The following is a 19689-nucleotide window of genomic DNA, read 5'->3' as shown; positions in this document are numbered from 1 at the left end:
GTTTGAGTCGGTCGATGACTTTATTCCTGAGCCTAGGTGCTCAAAGTTTGCAGTGAGGTTACAAACGAGAAGGGGAGAGATGGGGGGTACAAAAGGTCTGGTCGGACTCTGGTCAGAGGGACCGAAAGCGACGGGAGCTTCGCTATGTGCTAAGTGTTCGAGCGTGTGCTCATGGTTTGAACCTGGTGGTTCTGCTGTTGTGAACTAGTGAACTTGATCGATCTGAATTAACTTGAATCTATCTGTGGGAAGAGAGCACATCCCCTTTTATAGATGAAGGGGACGGCCTTACAAGTGAGAGGGAAGGAGTACGTTTGCTGCTAAGTCTTGCTTCCCATGCCGACGGGTATAAGATGATGGTAGACGCCCACAACGTTGTTGGATGTCAGATGCACGTGGGAGGTTGTGTTGTCTTCTTCGGGTATGGCAGACATCGGCGCCTGCCACGCTGTTGATACCTAGAGGCATGCAAGGGGTTTTACTATGTTCGCCTGATACGGTAAATGCCGACGCCCACAACACTGTTGATGTCTAGAGACATGTGTGGGAGCCTTACCGTATGGGAGTTAATGGCGCCCACAATACTTTAGGGGAAAAATATCGGCGCCTACAACACTGCTTGGGTTATGTCGTGCCAGGAAGGTCGCAGAGTACTATTTCTGCAGTTGTACAGGGTACGGTCTTCGGTATTGCAGTTTGACTCGTGCGCCCTGCCTTACTTTCTCCGTCTGTTTCATGGTCCTTACCGAGCGGGCGTCCCCGATCGGTTGGTTCCAGTCGGCTTCGATCGCGCCAGTCGGAGAAGAGCAGTGAGCAAGGGTCTGGCGCATCTCTGGTTAGAGACGCGGGTCAGAGTTGGAAGCGGTGTTTTGGCCAGGCCTTCTGGTCGGAGAGGCCGTCCGGAGGCGGGTTGAAGACCGAAGCGAGCGCTCCCGTCGGAGAGGTGGGCCGGAGTCAGAAATGGGCGCCGTTCCTCCTCAGCCAGGTCTTCCGGTCGGTGATTGGATCGCCCTTCTGGCCTATCGTTTAGGTACTTGGGTCGGCCCATGAGTTGCGCGTTGTTTGCAACGTTGCCTGCTGGGCCAAGCATCTGTTGGGAAACCGGTCCGTGAGGGACCCCGGGTTTATGAACCCGACACATGGTGCCCGGTCGCTGTAGCCAGCAGTTAGGGAGAGATTGAGAGCGAAAGCGCGGAATGGAGTGGAGGAACAATAATGGCAATGCAAGTGCAATGACAGGATCAATTTTGCTGCGACCCGCGCGTGAGGATTTTAAAATCCGAATTCCGAATAAAAATAATATTTGATGTTTCTTGGATTTTGTATAGGCGTGTTAAAATTCTATAGAATCCTAGTCTGTTTAGATGGGATTTTAGGTTTCTGAGATTTTATTTTATCCGGACTCTTAAAATTCATTGGTAACCAAACGGCACCTTTTAAGTCTGGTTGGACTGACTTTGTGTGGCGAACCCGGTCAATGCATGGACGTGCTCGCCGGACACTCCGGCTGGCTCCGTTCAGTCCGAGTCCAACGAGCCATTCAACTGATTTCTGCTATCCCGATCATGAAACTTGTTTGGCTTCTTGCATACTGTCTGACAAATTAATTAAATCATACAGTTTTATCAGAAATCCAGGGAGCGAAAAGGGAATCACTGCAGAAACTCATGGTTCAAACTCAATAGAAAATTACAGAGGGGAAACACGGATGGAAGAGGATCAAGCTCAAACGACCAGGAAAGAAAAAGAATACTGGAACAGGTGCCCAAGCATTTATACCAACTTATGATGGAGTAGTAAAGCAAATGACATACTTCCTCCATCCATTTAACAGCGTCGTTTTACTCTCTTGCGCGATGACCAAAGGAGGGTTGAAGGAGGACCGATTATCATGTAATCGCGGCTTTGTACTAAATGCACCGTGGGTTGTTGGGTTTCCAAGTAATCTCTCCGCTAGCACCGCTCAAAACGGCGTTACCGCGCGTCCGCACCAGAATCGCGCGTGTCCGCGGCCAGCACGCGCGCTCGCCATCCACGGCCCTTCCGTTTCCTGTTTTGCCGCGTGAAAATTGCCGAGACCATCTCCTTATTTGCCGCTGTCATCCTTGAGTCCGCCCAGATGAAAAAATTGCCGAGATCACCTCCAAAATTAGCCGCGCTCGCTTCAAAATTTCAAAGCTAAATTCTGTTGCTGCCTATTCTCTACGATGGTCTATATAAGTCTCCATGGAAGTGAACAGTTGAACATGCAGTTCCAGCAAACTCTTTCCTCTCTCTTTCTCTCTGATTCATCATGTTGTACTAGTTCATCAACAATGCCTGGACTAGGGATCGACTTAAATGAAGCACCACCTCAGCAGTAAACCATCCAATAGATTGGGATGACATAGTCGATTGGGATGGCCCTGCCCATGAACTCGATTATGCCATGGTTTGGGATGATGGAAATCAAGGTGCAGATTTAATAATGATCCCTGATTTGCCATTTGTTTCTTATATTCGTCATCTCATCTTTTTGTGTGTTTCATGTCACAGGTGATGAAGATGGAGGAGTACCAGCGCCATCCATAGGAGTGCAAGCACCTGGTACAGCAGATGGAGATGGCCAAGGAGCAGATGGAGATCAAGATGCTGCTGCAGCAGATGGCGTGCAAGCAGAGGGTCTTTCAAACGGTGGTTTTCAGTTTCCTGTATTAATCAGTGATTTGTTGGTTGGATCAGGTTCAATTTCCTTAGTCAGGTTCAAGATCAGTTTAGTCTAGTTTTTTAGTTTTCTTTGTTGTCGGATAGATGTCAGGTTTAGTTTTCAGTTATCTTCAGTCTATTGTCGGGTTCAGGTTCAGTTTCAATTATCTCCACTAATCACAGAAGATGCTTCTGGTTTACAGGTTCCAATAATAACAAACGGAGGTTCTACTCGGATGACTTAAAGATCGCCATATACCTAGTGCTATTGGCAAAAACTGATCCTCCTATTCTGTACCTCTAAGAGTTGTGCAGTCCATTTGGAAAAATGGACAAACTGGTGGAATAAATGGTGTTGTGAACAGATGGTCTAAGAATTGTGGTAGGAAAAGAGTAGAAATAGACTTGGAATCCATAAAAGACGTTCCTCTTAGTCAGCGCACCACTTTTCAGGATCTTGCTAATGCATTGGGTGTCAAGAAGAGCACACTTCATAACCGTTTCAAGGAAGGCTATTTTCGTCGGCACACTAATGACCTCAAGTTTAGCTTGACCGATGAAAACAAGAAGGCCCGCGTCAAGTATTGTTTATCCATGCTGAATGATCAGTCTTTGTCTTTTAAACCAATGTACAATGTCGTGTACATCGATGAAAAGTGGTTCTATAGGACTCGTAGGAACCAAAAATATTACCTTGCAAATGATGAAGAAAGACCACAACGAGCAGTTAAAAGCAAAAGAAATTATTGAGAAGGTGATGTTCCTAGCTGTGGTTATGAGGCCTAGATTTGATGACAATGGTCAATGCATTTTTGATGGTAAACTCGGCATTTTTTCCTTTGTGAAAGTAGAGCTAGCAAAGAGATGGAGCCCAAACAGGGACGCAGGTACTAAAAATTGCAATTTTTTTTGCATATCCTGCATGAATCATAAGTCTTATTAACAATGTTTACATCTGTAGGTACCCTTGCAAAAGCCATGACATCGGTAACAAAAGAAGTTAGTCGAGATTTCCTTATGAACAAGGTTCTACCCGCAATCAAAGCAAAGTGGCCTACAGAAGAGAAAGGATTGCCCATATACATACAACAAGACAATGCTAAGACTCACATTGATGTGAATGACCCTGCATTTGTTCAGGCCGCCCAAGCAGATGGTTGGGACATTAGGCTCACATGCCAACCTCCCAATTCTCCTGACCTTAATGTATTGGATCTTGATTTTTTTACAGCAATTCAGGCACTGTTTGAAAAGAGAACACCAAACAACATTAACGACATTGTGGCAAAGGTTGATAAGGCGTATCAAGACTATCCTGTGCAAAGGGCCAACCGTATTTTTCTAACCCAGCAGGGTTGCATGATGGAGATCATGAAGCAGAATGGAGGCCAGCAGAATGAAAAGAGAACACCAAACAACATTAACGACATTGTGGCAAAGGTTAATAAGGCGTATCAGGACTATCCTGTGCAAAGGGCCAACCGTATTTTTCTAACCCAACAGGGTTGCATGATGGATCATGAAGCAGAATGGAGGCCAGCACTACAACATCCCTCACATGAAGAAGAAAACTCTAGAGCTGCAAGGACGTCTTCCAACTACTCTGAGTTGCCCTTTGCAACTTTACAATCAAGCCATGCAGTTCGTCGCTAGTTAGAATTAGAAGTCATGTATGATGCTTTTTTTTGTCGCTTCGGTTCGAGTAATGGAAACTGCAAGCAATATTATCCCTTGTTTTTCAAATGCAATTCATCTTGAACATGAAAATTTTCATCCATTAGCTAACAGAACTTACAGTACTGCTAAACTCAACACTAAAATTGCTCCAACTAATACTAGGACTAGTACAAGAAAGGGAAAATAATCTTAAACATGGACATCTAAGTTTTGAAGCTTCTCAGCGTCCAGACCTCCATCTAGAATCTTTGGCAATCCATTAGAAACATTACAGTATCCACAAGGCCAACACCAATCCAAAGCAGGGTTGCTGCAGCATCATTGACGTCCTCCTCATGGTGTCCATACAAGAGAGGCAATAACACAGGGAACATCAAACTAGAGGCTTCATGATTCACCTTGTCGGATTGAAACTTGTTAACATCAGTTGAAGCCAGCTTCACTAGGGCATACACGGTGTCAGGTTCGTGGACTTCGGCGTCAGGTTCGCCGACTTCGGCGATGTCTATCTGGGAGTCCGGCACCTCAGTCTCACCAACAAAAGTATCCATCACGAACAACACCTCGCTGTCATCCATGGGGTCTTCATCTTCGTCGGTAGAATCTGATGCCCAATTGACACCATGTACATAATGGATCTCATCAACGTCGTCCTGGCGATCCATCGCATGCAGGCATGCAGCAGCGTGGCAGCGTGGAGCCACTCGGCGTCGTGGCGGCGTGGTGTACTGGACACTTTCACAAAGGCTAACAGGAGGGAACGGAGGTAGTATTTGAAGCAACATGAGTGAAAGGATCAAGATGTCCAAGAGGAGGGGTGAATTGGGCTAATTCTAAATTTCTTTGCAATGATTAAGTCCTATGATTAGCCCAATTAACCCCTTGTGTCTAAAAAGTGTTTCTAACTGTTCTACCGCACAAAAGACTTGCAACCTAAGTTCCAATCCTACTTTAGCATGTCAATTCTAAGAATATAAAGACATGAATTGAATTGCACAAAGTAAATGCTTAAAGTAAATAGAGATGAAGGAACGCGGCGATGTTTTGCCGAGGTATCAGAGAGTCGTCACTCCCCACTAGTCCTTGTTAGAGCACCCACGCAAGGGTGTAGCTCCCCCTTGATCCGCGCAAGGATCAAGTGCTCTCTACGGGTTGATTCTTCGACACTCCGTCGCGGTGAATCACCCACAACCGCTCACAATGTGAGTTGGGTCATCCACAAGCTCTCCGGATGATCACCAAGCTCCCAATCACCACCAAGACGTCTAGGTGATGGCGATCACCAAGAGTAACAAGCACGAACTCTCACTTGACCACGACAATCCTAATGAGAAGGTGGATGCACACTTTGCTACTCTTAATCTTCACTAATGAGGGCTCTCTTTGGGATTCTCAAATCTCAATCAACTCACTAGGACCTTGTTCTTCTTGGCACTCTCTAAGATGTTTCTTAGCTGTTTGAAAGAGAAAAAGTACCCCACACTAGAGGTGGTATTTATAACACCGGCTGAAAAATGAACCGTTATGTGTCTCTATGGGGTGACCGTACACTCCGGTCATGTTGACCAGACGCTTCAGTTAGTATACCCCGAACTCTAGTGTTTACAGTGTGACCGAACGCTGGCAGCATCTGGTCAGCACTGACTAGACGCGTCCGATCATGATTTTCCCTCTCTGGAACCTTACTGGAGTTGACCAGACGCTACCTCTCAGCGCCCGGTCACTTGACCTCTCAGCGTCCGGTCAAACCAGATGCAATCACCATGGTCAAATGAACTGATCGGACCCTGAGCCAGCGTTCGGTCAGTATTTGACCCTCCATTCACTTCCAACTCTCGATCATATGTGAATGAAGTTTGCTCCATTAGACCAAAGGGCTGTTGTGGAGCTACCTAGTGCTAGTTTTAACAAGTGTGCACCACACCTAACTCACTAGACTTACCTAGGTCAAGCTACCCATCCATACCCCCCTTAATAGTACGGCCAAAGGAAAAACAAAGTCTGAAACTACTCTAAGTGTCTCTTCAACTCCAATCGACACTTAGAACTAGTCCATCCTTAACCTTGTCGTCCATCCTTTGAAAACCAGAATGATTTCCATCATAGGGGCATGACCACCTTGATTGTCGAATCGATCTCCATTACCATGACATAACTTAATTGCCTCTGCAAAACACACGTTAGTCATAGTAATATTGTATTGTCATTAATCACCGAAACCCAACTAGGGGCCTAGATGCTTTCAATCTCTCCCTTTTTGGTGATTGTTGACATTACCATCTCGAATATGTGAAAGAGTTGAGGTTTTTAACATGCTTGGATCATATAAGCTTTTGTCAATAAGAACAAAGGTGTTAGTCAAGCTTATATGAACCAAGCCAACATGATGTACTCAAAAGATGTGAAATAAGCATGAGTACAAGTAATAAAGCTCATTTGCATCGGAGTAAAACACAAAAGCAAAGGCAAATGAGCATTGCACAAGTGATATGACATATAAATAATTCAAAGTAGAGAGCGCACGTGTCATATATCATGATCACGTAGATATCACTATCACATATATATAGTTCAATGCATGAAAGTAAACACACGATGAATGCATAATAGTGTATCACACATAAAAACTCCAAATGAAATATATAAGCTAATAGGATAACTAAGCTCCCCCTAAATATGTCGCTCCCCCTAAATCTATCATACTCGAACCCTCTCCCCCTTTGGTGTCAAACACCAAAACCTAAGGGTCGGTCGGTGGGGCTGCAGCAGATGAGTCGGGCGCTAAAGTACGAGGAGCAAGCTAAAACTGAGTGCCATCATCATCTGACCTTGAGCTCTGAGCAGTCTGACCCTCTGTAGCTATAATCGGTGCTGTAGTAGTCTGGGTCGGATTAGGAACTAGAGCTGCTGTAGACTAAGCTGGTAGGACTATAGTAGGCTCTGATGATGCCACTGAGGAAGGGAGCGTCTCTATAGTTCGGTGACTAGTGCAACAGTAGAAGGACCTGGGACATGTAAATATGGAGGAGTAGGCATCCCTGTCAACTCACTAAAGGAAGCACCAAGGCTCCTGGTCACTATGGTCTCTAGCACTAGCAGCGAGGGCGTCTCATCTGGTGTAAAGCCCATCTGAAGCGGTGTAAACTGTGGAGCTGGCAGTGATGTAGCAAAACACTGGGACACCTGCTCTATAGGAGAAGCAAACTGTGCTGGTGGCTATCCCTGACTCTGAAGCCCACTAGGTTGTAATGCTGGAGTCATCGAGGTAGTGGCAATCTGACCAAGCTGGGGCGAAGGCTGTGACGGTGGAGCCCCAATAGCAGTCACAACATGCTGCATAAATCCAAGGAGCTGCTGCTGATGCATGTCCTACTGCTGCTGCTGTAGAGCCTATGTCTACTGATGTATAGCTAGCTGCTGCTGCTGGATCTACTGTTGCTGGCGCTAGAACTCATCCTGCCGAGTCTAGAACTGAGCAAATGTAGCAGCTGTCTCCTAAGCCTATCGTGCTTGGTCTTGCCTCATCCGCTCAAGTATAGCAAGGAGAACAGGGTCAGTCTACGGGGTAGGTGGCGCTGAGCTAGAGCTATCGGCCTCATGGTCATGTCGCTGAGGAGGCATCCGAGGGATGGGCTGATAGTCATCGTTAGAACTATCACTGGGGTCGCTCACGACCATCCCCTCCTACTGAGCAAGCTCCTCCTCCTCTATAGCTATAATGCCTCTGATGATATCATCCTACCGGGCTATAGACTCTGGCAAATCGAGACGACGGTGTGGCTGACTAGGTGCCTGTGGAGTGCTATGATGGATCATCTATGTCATGTTATAGACAGGGAACTTAGTCATAGCACCACTATACTCTACAAGCATCTCTGGTGGCCTCACTGTGACTGCTCTATGGATAAGCTAGGTGATCCAGTGAGCATAGGGCAACTGCCTGTGACCTCTGAAGCCCTCAGCTATAGTATCCTCCATCTCTGACAGAAGAAGATCCCAAATATCAAAAACTATCTGCTGCATCAGAGAGTTGATAAGCCAAAGCTGTATCCGAGTCAAGCCCTCTTTGTATCCCATCCTGGGAAGTAGTGTCCTTCTCATAACAGCCTCAAGTATGCGAGCAGTGGGATTTAGGTCACTGGGGTTCCTATGTGATCCCTCTCCAAAGGGCTTAGTGAAGCAGTGGCGAACCAAGTTCGTAGGGGGCACATTGCCACCATGAGGGCATCTGGGGTGCTGTCTGGCCACAGCACACCTCGTGAAGTCTAACTGGCTGCTCCTGAAGCCTCAGTATCTCCCTGACCCTCTGGCTTGTCAGGCGGTAGTCTCTTCCTCCGAATGCGAAGTGAATATATCTATGCTGCGGGTCAATCTAGAGGGAAGCATAGAACTGCCAAACCCAAGATGGAACATATAGTCTGGTCCGTCCAATCAAACATGATAGCCCTAGCAGATATGTAAGGTAAGGGCGAATGTACTCTCCAGCTGCTGTAACTATAGAGTCAATGTGGCACACCCTCTGAGATCTGAAAACTATCCCACTATTGAGATGGGCATTGTAGAAATCCTCCTACAGTGGAGTGTAGAAGCCCTCTGAAGCTCTCTCATCCCTCCTCGGTGGAAACCATACCTCAAAATCAACAAATCTCAGCTGCTGAACCTGCTTGGCCATGGCGGCCCTCAAGTCAAGATGGGTCACTGGAGGCGAACCCTGTGGTCTGGGCGGTGGACGAGAACCCCTCCACTGTGTGTCAGCCCTCGATGTGACTGGGGCATGAGTACGACTAGAGCGGCAAAGCTGTGGCTGAGGTGCCTGCTCTATCTCCTCAGCCTGCTGGCCCTCCTGAGTCTACTCTATCAGCTCTACTGGTGGGGGCTACTGTTGTGGCTCCTGCTATGACTCCCCCTGAGGCTGAGGCTCCTCAATGGCAAGACATCGTCCTTGCATCATGATAGTCCTAGGTGGACCACCATGAAGACGCTCAATACGCTCAAGTCTACCATGCGCTTCTGGTGACAGATGATCTGCAATAACAACTCCACTATGAGCGCCTCCTCTCTCGACACGCTCGGCGGTCTCTGCAACTATGGTGACCCTCACTATATCTGCATCTAGATACTTGTGCTTCCTGACTACCAGCTTCTTGGTCGCCTTCCCTTTAGGATCTATAGGCTAGCAAGGCGGGGGGCCTCCGATCCTCATCACCGGGACCACCTCCGACGTTCTTCGTCTGAGCCATCTAAAAGATCTAAGGAAAAAATATCGCAGACAAAGAAACAACTATCTCTGTCGAAGATCAACTACCACTGACACTTTCGAGGCTTGGCCTCAATCCTTACTCGTGAGCTTGGCCCCGAGTTAACTGACAACTGCCACACGATCTCAATAGCACCGACTCACTGTACGATGAAATAGATAGGATATACAATAAATACAATGTATCTAATAGATGCAAAATCCTAAGAAGCAAGCAATTTAGATACGAAATTGAGACGCGGGACTTGCTACCTATCGAAACGGCGAAGCGTCGAGAAGAGAAATGGATCAGGGGGACACCGAATTGGCTAGGGTTCCTAGTCGGTGAGGATCAGTGGCACTGGATTGCAACCGACGACGACGTTAGGCGATGCTTGGTGCGGATGCTAGGTCACTGGTGGCGTGCGGCAAAATCAGCAGCTAGGGCACAGGCGAGCTGGTGGCGTTGGTGCAATGGTGGCACGCGGGACAGCTGGCGGTGGCACTAGAGCAGTGGTGGTGCGTGAGGCAGCTGACGGCGACGCTAGAGCAGGGGCAGTGGCGGCGCGCGGGCAAGCAGCGGTGACGTGCGGGCGAGCGACGACGGCGCGTGGGCGAGCGGTGGCGGCGCGGGCTGCAATGGCACAGCAGCGAGACAACGGCTATGGCTTGCACGGCGGCTGCTAGGGCACAGGACAGCAACAGCGATGAGGGTAGTAGGGATAGGTCAATGTCGCGCTGAGACTAAATAAGTTGCCCCCCCCCAAATCAGAGAAGAAAACGGAAAAAGAGATCTGATGCCGCACGTTTTCTACTGACCGAACGCTCCGGTGGTAGCGACCAGATGCTACCACCCAGCGTCCGGTCGATTCCAGAGAGGTCCAAATCCTCTGGAATCGTGACCGGACGTGTCTGGTGGACACCGACCGGACGTAGCCAGAGTCTGGTCATCTAGCCTTGATGTCTTCATGATCGACCGGACGCTGAAGCTCCTCCTGACCGAACGCTGGGAAAACATTATTTCAGCATCCGGTCACTCCTTCGGCAGTAGGTTCACCTCCTGTGAACTGACCGGACGCTGGACATCAGAGTCCGGTGCAGCATCCGGTTACTCCTTTAGCAAATCTTTAAATTCCTTCGCGCTGCATGTTCCCAATCAAGTCCCAACTCCAATAAGATCCAAATAAACTCCAATTGGGACTGATATGAGTGACCTCTCTCAATCCCTCAAGTTTTTCAAAATATTTTGCCTTAGGCTATAATTCTTTTTAAGAAAATAGGCAATAAGAGGGCGATTTGAAGACAAACGACAAAACAACATTCATGCATATGCAATACTTGAATGTAAATCTAGTTGCTTGTCAAGTTTGATCTAAGGTTAAGCTTCTTAACACACTTTTTGGTGGTTATCTTAACCATGTTAGACAAGCCCTATATGCAATATAAAGCATTAAACATGTTGTATATTACAATGCAATGCAAGGGACAACACAAGCTCAATTTTTAGTGAAGTTACTAAAATCAAGCATATTTAGTTCATTCCGCAATCTATAAAATGTTGCCTCATCTAGCGGTTTAGTGAAGATATCCGCCAATTGATCATCGGTCCTTACACCTTCTAGTGATATATCATTTTTAGCAACATGATCTCTAAGAAAGTGATGGCGGATATCTATGTGCTTAGCGTGAGAGTGTTGAACCGGATTATTTGCAAGTTTTACCACACTTTCATTGTCGCACAAAAGATGCACTTTCTCTAGAACTACACCATAGTCTAGCAAAGTTTATTTCATGTAAAGTATTTGTGCACAACAAGCACCCGCGGCAATGTATTCCGCTTTGACGGTGGATAAAGCCACACTATTTTGTTTCTTGGAGGACCAACACACAAGTGATCTACCAAGCAAATGGCACCCTCTGGATATGCTTTTTCTATCAACTTTACACCCGGCATAATCCAAATCGGAATAGCCAATTAATTCAAATCTAGCTCCTTTGGGATACCAAAGGTCAATGCTTAGTGTGTGCTTAAGATACCTAAGGATTCTTTTTACGACAATTAATTGAGTTTTCTTAGGATTAGCTTGAAATCTAGCACATATACACACACTAAACATGATGTCAGGCCTAGATGCGGTCAAATATAATAAGCTATCAATCATAGAGCGGTAGAGAGTTTGATCAACCGGGTTACCTTCCTCATCTAGGTCGAGATGTTCATTGGTTGGCATTGGTGCCTTGATTAGCTTACATTCATCCATCTTGAATCTCTTGAGAAAATCATTAGTGTATTTCTCTTGAGAGATGAAAATCCATTCTCTCATTTGCTTGACTTGAAAATCAAGAAAGAATATAAGCTCTCCAATCATTGACATCTCGAACTCCTTCGACATCAATTCACCAAATTCTTTACATGAATCTTCATTTGATGATCCAAAGATAATATCATCAACATACTATTGACACAAAATGTGACGCACTATGCCTCACACACAGCAAGCCAGAAAGCATGGCTTCAATCAGGTGCCCGGGTGCTTCGTGATCCGGAAACGTGCCAGTCAGTTTGACCTGAAGAAAACTAACAAGGGATAAAACAGTTAAATGCCAAACCGGAACATGTTGGGTGAGACCAGACAGTTCCATATATACGGCCCTGAAGCCACTTATAACGACATATAGCTATAGGAAGCTGTCTGCCAACAAGTTTATAAACCATTCGGCTAATCGTAAGATGAACACACGTAAAGATCCGATTGCCGAATGTATGTGCATGGGAAGACATGTTTGAACAAGTGAAATTAATTATGAGTTAATGCATAACCAAGCTCAGCAATCCAGCCAAGTTGGGGTCCATGAAGAAGGAACATGCAAATAAACACGATTAAACTAATCTAAAACCTGCATCTGCCGCACGACACCTAGTTTTGTCAAAGCTTAAACGTAATTAACATGCATGAACCCACGACATGTGACAATCTAGATTAAAATAATTCAGCCATTATGAGCATGTTATCTATTTGCAAAGGTAATATGAAAGCAATGATCATTGAAGCACGAATAAAACCATAAGAGAGGGCCGAACAATATCAATCTAGATTGGGCAGAAGTGTGTTACAAATATATAAAATATTTAAAACATGCAACACAGGATAACTTAATGAATCTATTTAGATTTTGCCGTATCTAATAGAGCCGATAACTGTCTTGCTTTCACTAAGCATATTGAGCAAACGTCTGCCGCACGGTATCTACTCATAAACAAAGCATAAGCAAAGACTTCTTGATTGTCAAGCAAAGATCCGCCGCACGATCATTGAAAACAAACAAGACTACTTGCATCACGTTTAAATCCACCGCATGATACTAAACATGATAACAAGGTTGTTGGAACTTACGGAGGTCGACGGATCGATGACTCCTCTCGAAGAACTCGACGACACGACAAAAGGACTCGAAGGTTGGCACGGGGCCGGTTGTATTGATTTGATTGTGAACACCTATTACAATGGTCAAGGGTCAATATTTATACCCTAGACAAAACACGAGTCCTAAAAGACTACGATTTACAAAGGAACTCTTAAACAAACTTGGAAACTACGATTCCTTGCCCTAAACTCCCAGAGTCCTTTATTATTACAACTTTCATCTTTTCGATCGGCTTTGCCTGCCATGTTCTGCTTTCCCAAATGGAGTCACCACCTTCTGAAGTAACCGACCGCACAAGCATTTAGCCGACCGCTCGTTTTGTTTGCCAAATGTCCTTCTTCCCGCATGCGGGTCCACCTGTCATCTTCCAAAGTTGACCAAAATCCAGTGTTAACACATACACTTGACGAATGAAGATATGCCCATCAAGCTTCTTAGTGAATAGTGTGGTATTGACCTTCCCAATGGTGAAGCTCTTCTCAATGAGGAAATCTCGAATGCGCTCATACTAAGCTCTTGGAGCTTGCTTAAGCCCATATAGTGCCTTGGATAACCTATAAACATGATTAGGATATCTAGGGTCTTTAAACTCGGGAGGTTGATCAACATAGACTAGTTCATTAATAAAGCCATTTAAAAATGCACTTTTTCACATCCATTTGATAAAGTTTTATTTCATGATGTGATGCATATGCAAGGAGGATATGGATGGCTTCTAATCTTGCAACCGGTGCAAAGGTCTCTCCAAAATTTAAACCTTCAACTTGAGAGAACCCCTTTGCAACTAGTCTTGCCTTGTTCCTCACAACAACACCTTGATCATCTTGCTTGTTTCAGAACATCCACTTTGTTCTAATGACTCTTGCACCTTTTGGCCGCTCTTCAAGAGTCCAAACTTTATTGCGAGTGAAGTTGTTTAACTCTTCATGCATGACATTTATCCAATCCGAATGTTGAAGAGCTTCTTCTACCTTAGTAGGCTCAAAGTAAGAGACAAAAAAGTGATGAGCAATAAATGAAGTAAGTTTTTGAGATCGAGTCATTACACCCTTTGATGGACTCCCTATGATGAGATCTTGTGGATGATCTTGAAGTAGGGGTGTATTTCTTCTATTGATCACTTGAGGGGGAGGTTGTGGAGCATCAACATCTTGTGCTTGTACCACCATTTGTTCATGGGAGACATGAGTATCTTTATTTTCTATTCTCCCATCTTTTTCATCATCTTGTTGCACACTTGATGAAAAAGGTGGATCAATCACTTGTACATCATCTTCATCATCTTTAGGCTTGATGTCTCCAACCAGAATGTTCTTCATAGCCTCCCTCAATGGTTCATCACCTACATCATCAAGATTCTCATGTGCTCCTTGGGAGCTATTAGATTCATCAAATTCCACATCATATGTTTCTTCAACCAAGCCGGTGGCATGATTAAATACTATATATGCTTTGAACTTTGATGAGTAACCAATAAGAAAACTAATATCACAACGTCTTTAAAACTTCCCTAGGTGTTGCCGCTTCTTGTAGATGTAGCATTTATAACCAAACATCCTAAAGAAGGAGACGACCGGCTTCTTCCCATTGAGCAACTCATAAGGTGTCTTACCAACAAACTTTTGAAGGAATAGGCGGTTGGATGCATAGCATGCGGTGTTGATTGCTTCCACACATAGAGCTTCAGGGATGTTGTACTCATCAAGCATTGTTCTAGCAAGAGTGATCAATGTCCGGTTCTTCCTCTCAACTATACCATTTTATTGAGGAGTATATGTTGCAGAGACTTCATGTTTCATTTCAACTTCATCACAATAAGCTTTTATGTTTGTGTTGTCAAACTCTTTCCCATTATCACTTCTTATCTTCTTGAGCTTCACTTTAAATTTATTTTATACTCTCTTGGCAAACTTCTTGAAGCACGATGCAACTTCGGATTAGTCATGAAGGAAGAATACCCATGTATACCTTGAATAATCATCAACAATCACAAGACAATAAAGATTTTCTCCCAAACTCTTGTAAGTTGTTGGTCCAAATAAATTCATGTGAAGGAGCTCTAGCACTCTTGTGGTTGATATGAAAGCTTTGGTTGGATGAGTATTTGCAACTTGCTTGCCAGCTTGACATGCACTACAAAGCTTGTCCTTCTCAAACTTCACATCCTTCAACCCTCTCAGCAAATCATTCTTCATTAGCTTCTTGAGTGAGCTCATCCCAACATGAGCAAGTCTTCTATGCCATAGCCACCCAAGTGTTGTTTTGATGAATAGGCAAGTCTTCAAGTTTGCATCTTCAGAAGTGAAGTCCACTAGATATAGATTGTTGTATCTAAATCCTTTGAATATCACTTGTTTATCATTCTTTTTAGATACAACAACTTACTTCTCGATAAACAAGCATTAAAAACTAAGATCACATAATTGCCCAACGGATAGCAAGTTGAAGCTCAATGAAGCAACATATAGCACATTGGAGATTGAATGATCATTTGATATTGCCACTTTGCCCAATTCTTTAACCTTGCTCTTTGAATTATCCCTGAATGTGATTCTTTCTTATCCATCTACTCATTCATCTAGTGAGGTGAACATATGAGGATCACCGGTCATATGTTGTGTGCAACCACTATCAATAACCCAATGACTTCCACCGGTCTTGTAGTTCACCTACACATAAGAGATCAAGCTTTAGGAACCCAAACTTGTTGAGGGCCCTTCACCTTCTCAACAAGTGATTTTATAACCCAAATTTTCTTAGGCCTATTCTTATTGGGAGGTCCTAAGAACATCACTTTTATCTTTCCACTAGAATCTTTTCTAAGCATGTAGTGAGCATTAAAGGCAAAGGGTCTAGCGGGCAAGGGTTGTGGTGGTGGAGTTTGGCACTCATGAGCAAAGTGGCCTTCTTGTCCACACTCAAAGCATCTCTTTGGCTTTGGCTTTGGCTTGGATTGTTGTTGAGCTTGAGCCTTCTTCTCTTTATTTGCCATGTACCCAATACCACTTCTATCCATCTTCATGACAGTATTCATTAGAAGCTCACTTTGAAGATATTTGCCTCTAGTGAATTTGCTCAATCCAATTTTAAGATGCTCTTTCTCCAACTTAAGCTCCTTGTTTTCTTCCTTGAGAGCATCATTGTTCTTTTTTTCCTTGAGCTTCTTGTTCTCATCTTTGAGCTTCTCATTCTCAAGGATCAAACCATCATCATGAATAATAGTTTCTAGCACAATAGGCTTGGTGGTTTTGAGTTCTTCAAGATCTTTCTTGAGCTTTGCATTATCATTCTTGAGCTTGACAAACTCATCATAGTCATCAGCTTCAACCACTTGCTTGCCCTTGCTACTAGAACTTTGCTCAATGCTCTCAATAATCAAGTCATCACATGATGTAGCTATATCAATCTTAACAACATTGTTAGTAGCATCATGTGGCTCATTTGATAAGAATTCTTGAGCAATAACAAGGGTATCATGATTAACTTTAAGAGTGGTATATTCATCTTTTAGCTTGTTATGGCTAGAGATGAGCTCTTTGTGCACCCACTCAAGTTTATTATGTTTATCTTTAAGCTCTTTCTTAGAAGATTTGAGCTCCTTGAGTTTGGATGACATAGCATCATTTGCTTCTCTAAGCTCAACACTAGCCTTTTCAGCTATCTCACATTTAGCTAAAAGAGAATCATTCTTAATCTCAAGCTTTTTATTTTTAGCTCTAGTCTTTATAATGATTTTAGTGTATTTCTTTAGTAATTTAGCAAGATCATCATAGGTAGGTGACTCATATTCATCATCGCTCTCACTATCACTATCATCATTATGAGCATGATCATCACCACTACTATCATCATCATGTGATACCTTACGTGCACCCTTGGCCATAAGGCATATGTGAGTAGAGGATGATGGCGGTGGTGGCGGTGAAGATGATGAGTCAATAGCAATGGCGGCCACCTTCTTGTTGTCACTTTCATCATCGGATGATCCACTAGATGAATCAATGTCCGTGAGTCAATCATCGACGATGTAAGCCTTTTCACTCTTCTTTTTTCTTGTGAAAGTCCTTCATGCCCGGAAGGTCAACCATGGAAGCCATTTTCTTAGTAAGACAAGTTATGGAGCGATATAGGGAGAAGAAGAAGGACCTACACATGGTTTTTATTGACTTGGAGAAGGCTTATGATAAAATACCAAGGAATGTTATGTGGTGGGCTTTGGACAAACATAAAGTCCCAGCGAAGTACGTCGGGCTCATTAAGGACATGTACAACAATGTTGTGACTAGAGTTCGAACAAGTGATGGAGACACGGATGACTTCCCGATTAGGATAGGACTACATCAAGGGTCAGCTTTGAGCCCTTATTTGTTTGCTTTAGTGATGGATGAGGTCACAAGGGACATACAAGGGGACATCCCTTGGTGTATGCTTTTCGCGGACGATGTAGTGCTAGTTGATGAAAGCCGGACAGGAGTGAACCAGAAACTGAAGTTATGGCGGGAGACTTTGGAGTCCAAAGGTTTTAGACTCAGTAGAACTAAAACTGAGTATATGAGATGTGACTTCGGCACTGCTACTCGGGAGGAGGAAGATGTTAGTTTGGAAGGTCAAGTAGTGCCTAGGAAGGATACCTTTCGATATTTAGGATCAATGCTACAGAGGGACGGGGATATTGATGAAGATGTTAGCCATAGAATCAAAGCAGGGTGGATGAAGTGGCGGTAAGCGTCTGGTGTCCTATGTGACAAAAGGGTACCACAGAAGCTAAAAGGCAAGTTTTATAGGACGGCGATTAGACCTGCTATGTTGTATGGTGCAGAATGTTGGCCTACGAAAAGACGACATGTTCAACAGCTAAGTGTCGCGGAAATGCGTATGTTGCGTTGGATTTGCGGTCATACTAGAAGGGATCGAGTTCGGAACGATGATATACGTGAGAGATTAGGGGTAGCGCCAATTGAAGAAAAGCTTGTCCAACACCGGTTGAGATGGTTTGGACATATGCAACGGAGACCTACAGATGCACCGGTGCGTAACGGAATCCTAAGTCAGGATAGTAACGTGAAGAGAGGCAGAGGAAGACCGAAGTTGACTTGGGTAGCGGCAATAAAAGGAGACTTGAAAGGATGGAATACACCCAAAGACTTAGCTTTAGATAGGAGTGCTTGGAAGACAGCTATTCACGTGCCTGAACCTTGATTGCTTCTGATGGGTTTCAACTCTAGCCTACCCCAACTTGTTTGGGACTTAAAGGCTTTGTTGTTGTTGTTGTTGTTGGTGATAACCTTCGCATACTTGACTCAACAACAATTTCAGTGGTCTGCTCCCAACCTATCTTTTTAACTGCAACAGCTTGGCAGTACTAAGACTCAGAGAAAATAACCTTACTGGGGCATGGCCAGATAGTATTAAGAAGGGATGCACCTTACGATTAATCGATATGCACGGTAATCAGATAACAGGCCGGGCGAATGCCAAGATCCCTGACCAACTGCCAAGGATTAGAGTTCCTTGATGTTGGTAAAAACTCCATTGTTGATTCTTTTCCCTTTTGGTTGGGAGAGCTACATGACCTTTTCGTACTAGTCCTAAGAACAAATCTATTGCAATTTTCAGAATCTGCAAATCATTGATCTTGCACAGAACAACTTTGATGGGGCTTTGCCTGAGAATCTGTTTAAGAACTCGAGGCCGATGACCAATCCCACAATAATAGGTGACTCCACATTAGCTGCTGACATACCAAGGACAGAGTCGGTTTACCAAGTTATGGTTGAGTTATGGTTGAAATTGCAATGAAAGAGGTGTACATCAACGTGCCTAAGGTCCTGCTCAACTTGGTGGTAATTGACCTATCAGAAAACCGATTCAGTGGCCTCATCCCTGAGAAATATGGTAACCTGACGGCACTGCATGTGCTCAACATATCGCATAATGCCCTGACTGGAGAGATCCCACATGAACTCAGCCACCTCACTCGCCTTGAGTCGCTCGATCTGTCATGGAACATGCTCTCCGGGGAAATTCCACCAGAGCTGGCGATCTCTTTGACATCCCTTGAGTGGTTAAACCTATCATACAACAATCTGAGCGGGAGGGTACCATCAGGTCCGCAATTCTCGACTTTCCAAGTAGCACTTTTCAGGGCAACAAAAGACTGTATGGCTGTCCGCTCCCTGTGCAATGCAACCTAATGACAGGTCCACCGCCATCGAAGGCTCCAGCAACGGCATCGGTGCCTCCTTCCTCGGTGTCCAAATCCAAGAGTGACAAGTTTGAGGTCATCGTTCTGTTTCTTTTCATTGGGTCAGGGGTCGGTGTGGGCTTTGCGGCGACCATTGTTGTACTGAGGCAGATCTCTAACCAGGGTAGATGGTGGCACAAAAGTAGCTTCTCATATCTGCAGTGAAATGGTTTGGTATATATCTGGTCAGATGTGTTGCGTAACAGGTGTGTATGTGTATTGATGTACTACTAGGGTACTGTACTTGAGACTCGGCTGATTACTGTGGTGTTTTTATCATGTACTACTGGTTTTCATCTTCATGTTGAGTTGGAAGATTTAATAAAATCACACCTTCAGCTTCAGGGATGCATCTCAATCTTTTCATATCAGAACATATGCGTAAGTTTTTACCTGACATTGTTCTTTTTCTCTCTATAGC

At 44.5% G+C, this 19689-nt stretch overlaps 1 pseudogene; it reads left to right on the top strand.

Annotated features, from left to right (window-relative positions):
- The first annotated feature begins 2595 nt into the window (after positions 1-2595).
- On the top strand, positions 2596-4342 carry LOC136469423 (uncharacterized; annotated as a pseudogene).
- Positions 4343-19689: the final 15347 nt, after the last annotated feature.

The sequence above is a fragment of the Miscanthus floridulus genome, chromosome 8, assembly GCF_019320115.1.
Source record: "Miscanthus floridulus cultivar M001 chromosome 8, ASM1932011v1, whole genome shotgun sequence".
Classification (NCBI taxonomy): Eukaryota; Viridiplantae; Streptophyta; class Magnoliopsida; order Poales; family Poaceae; genus Miscanthus; species Miscanthus floridulus.
Note: the sequence above shows the minus strand (reverse complement) of the source record. Positions and strands in the feature narration are given on the sequence as shown.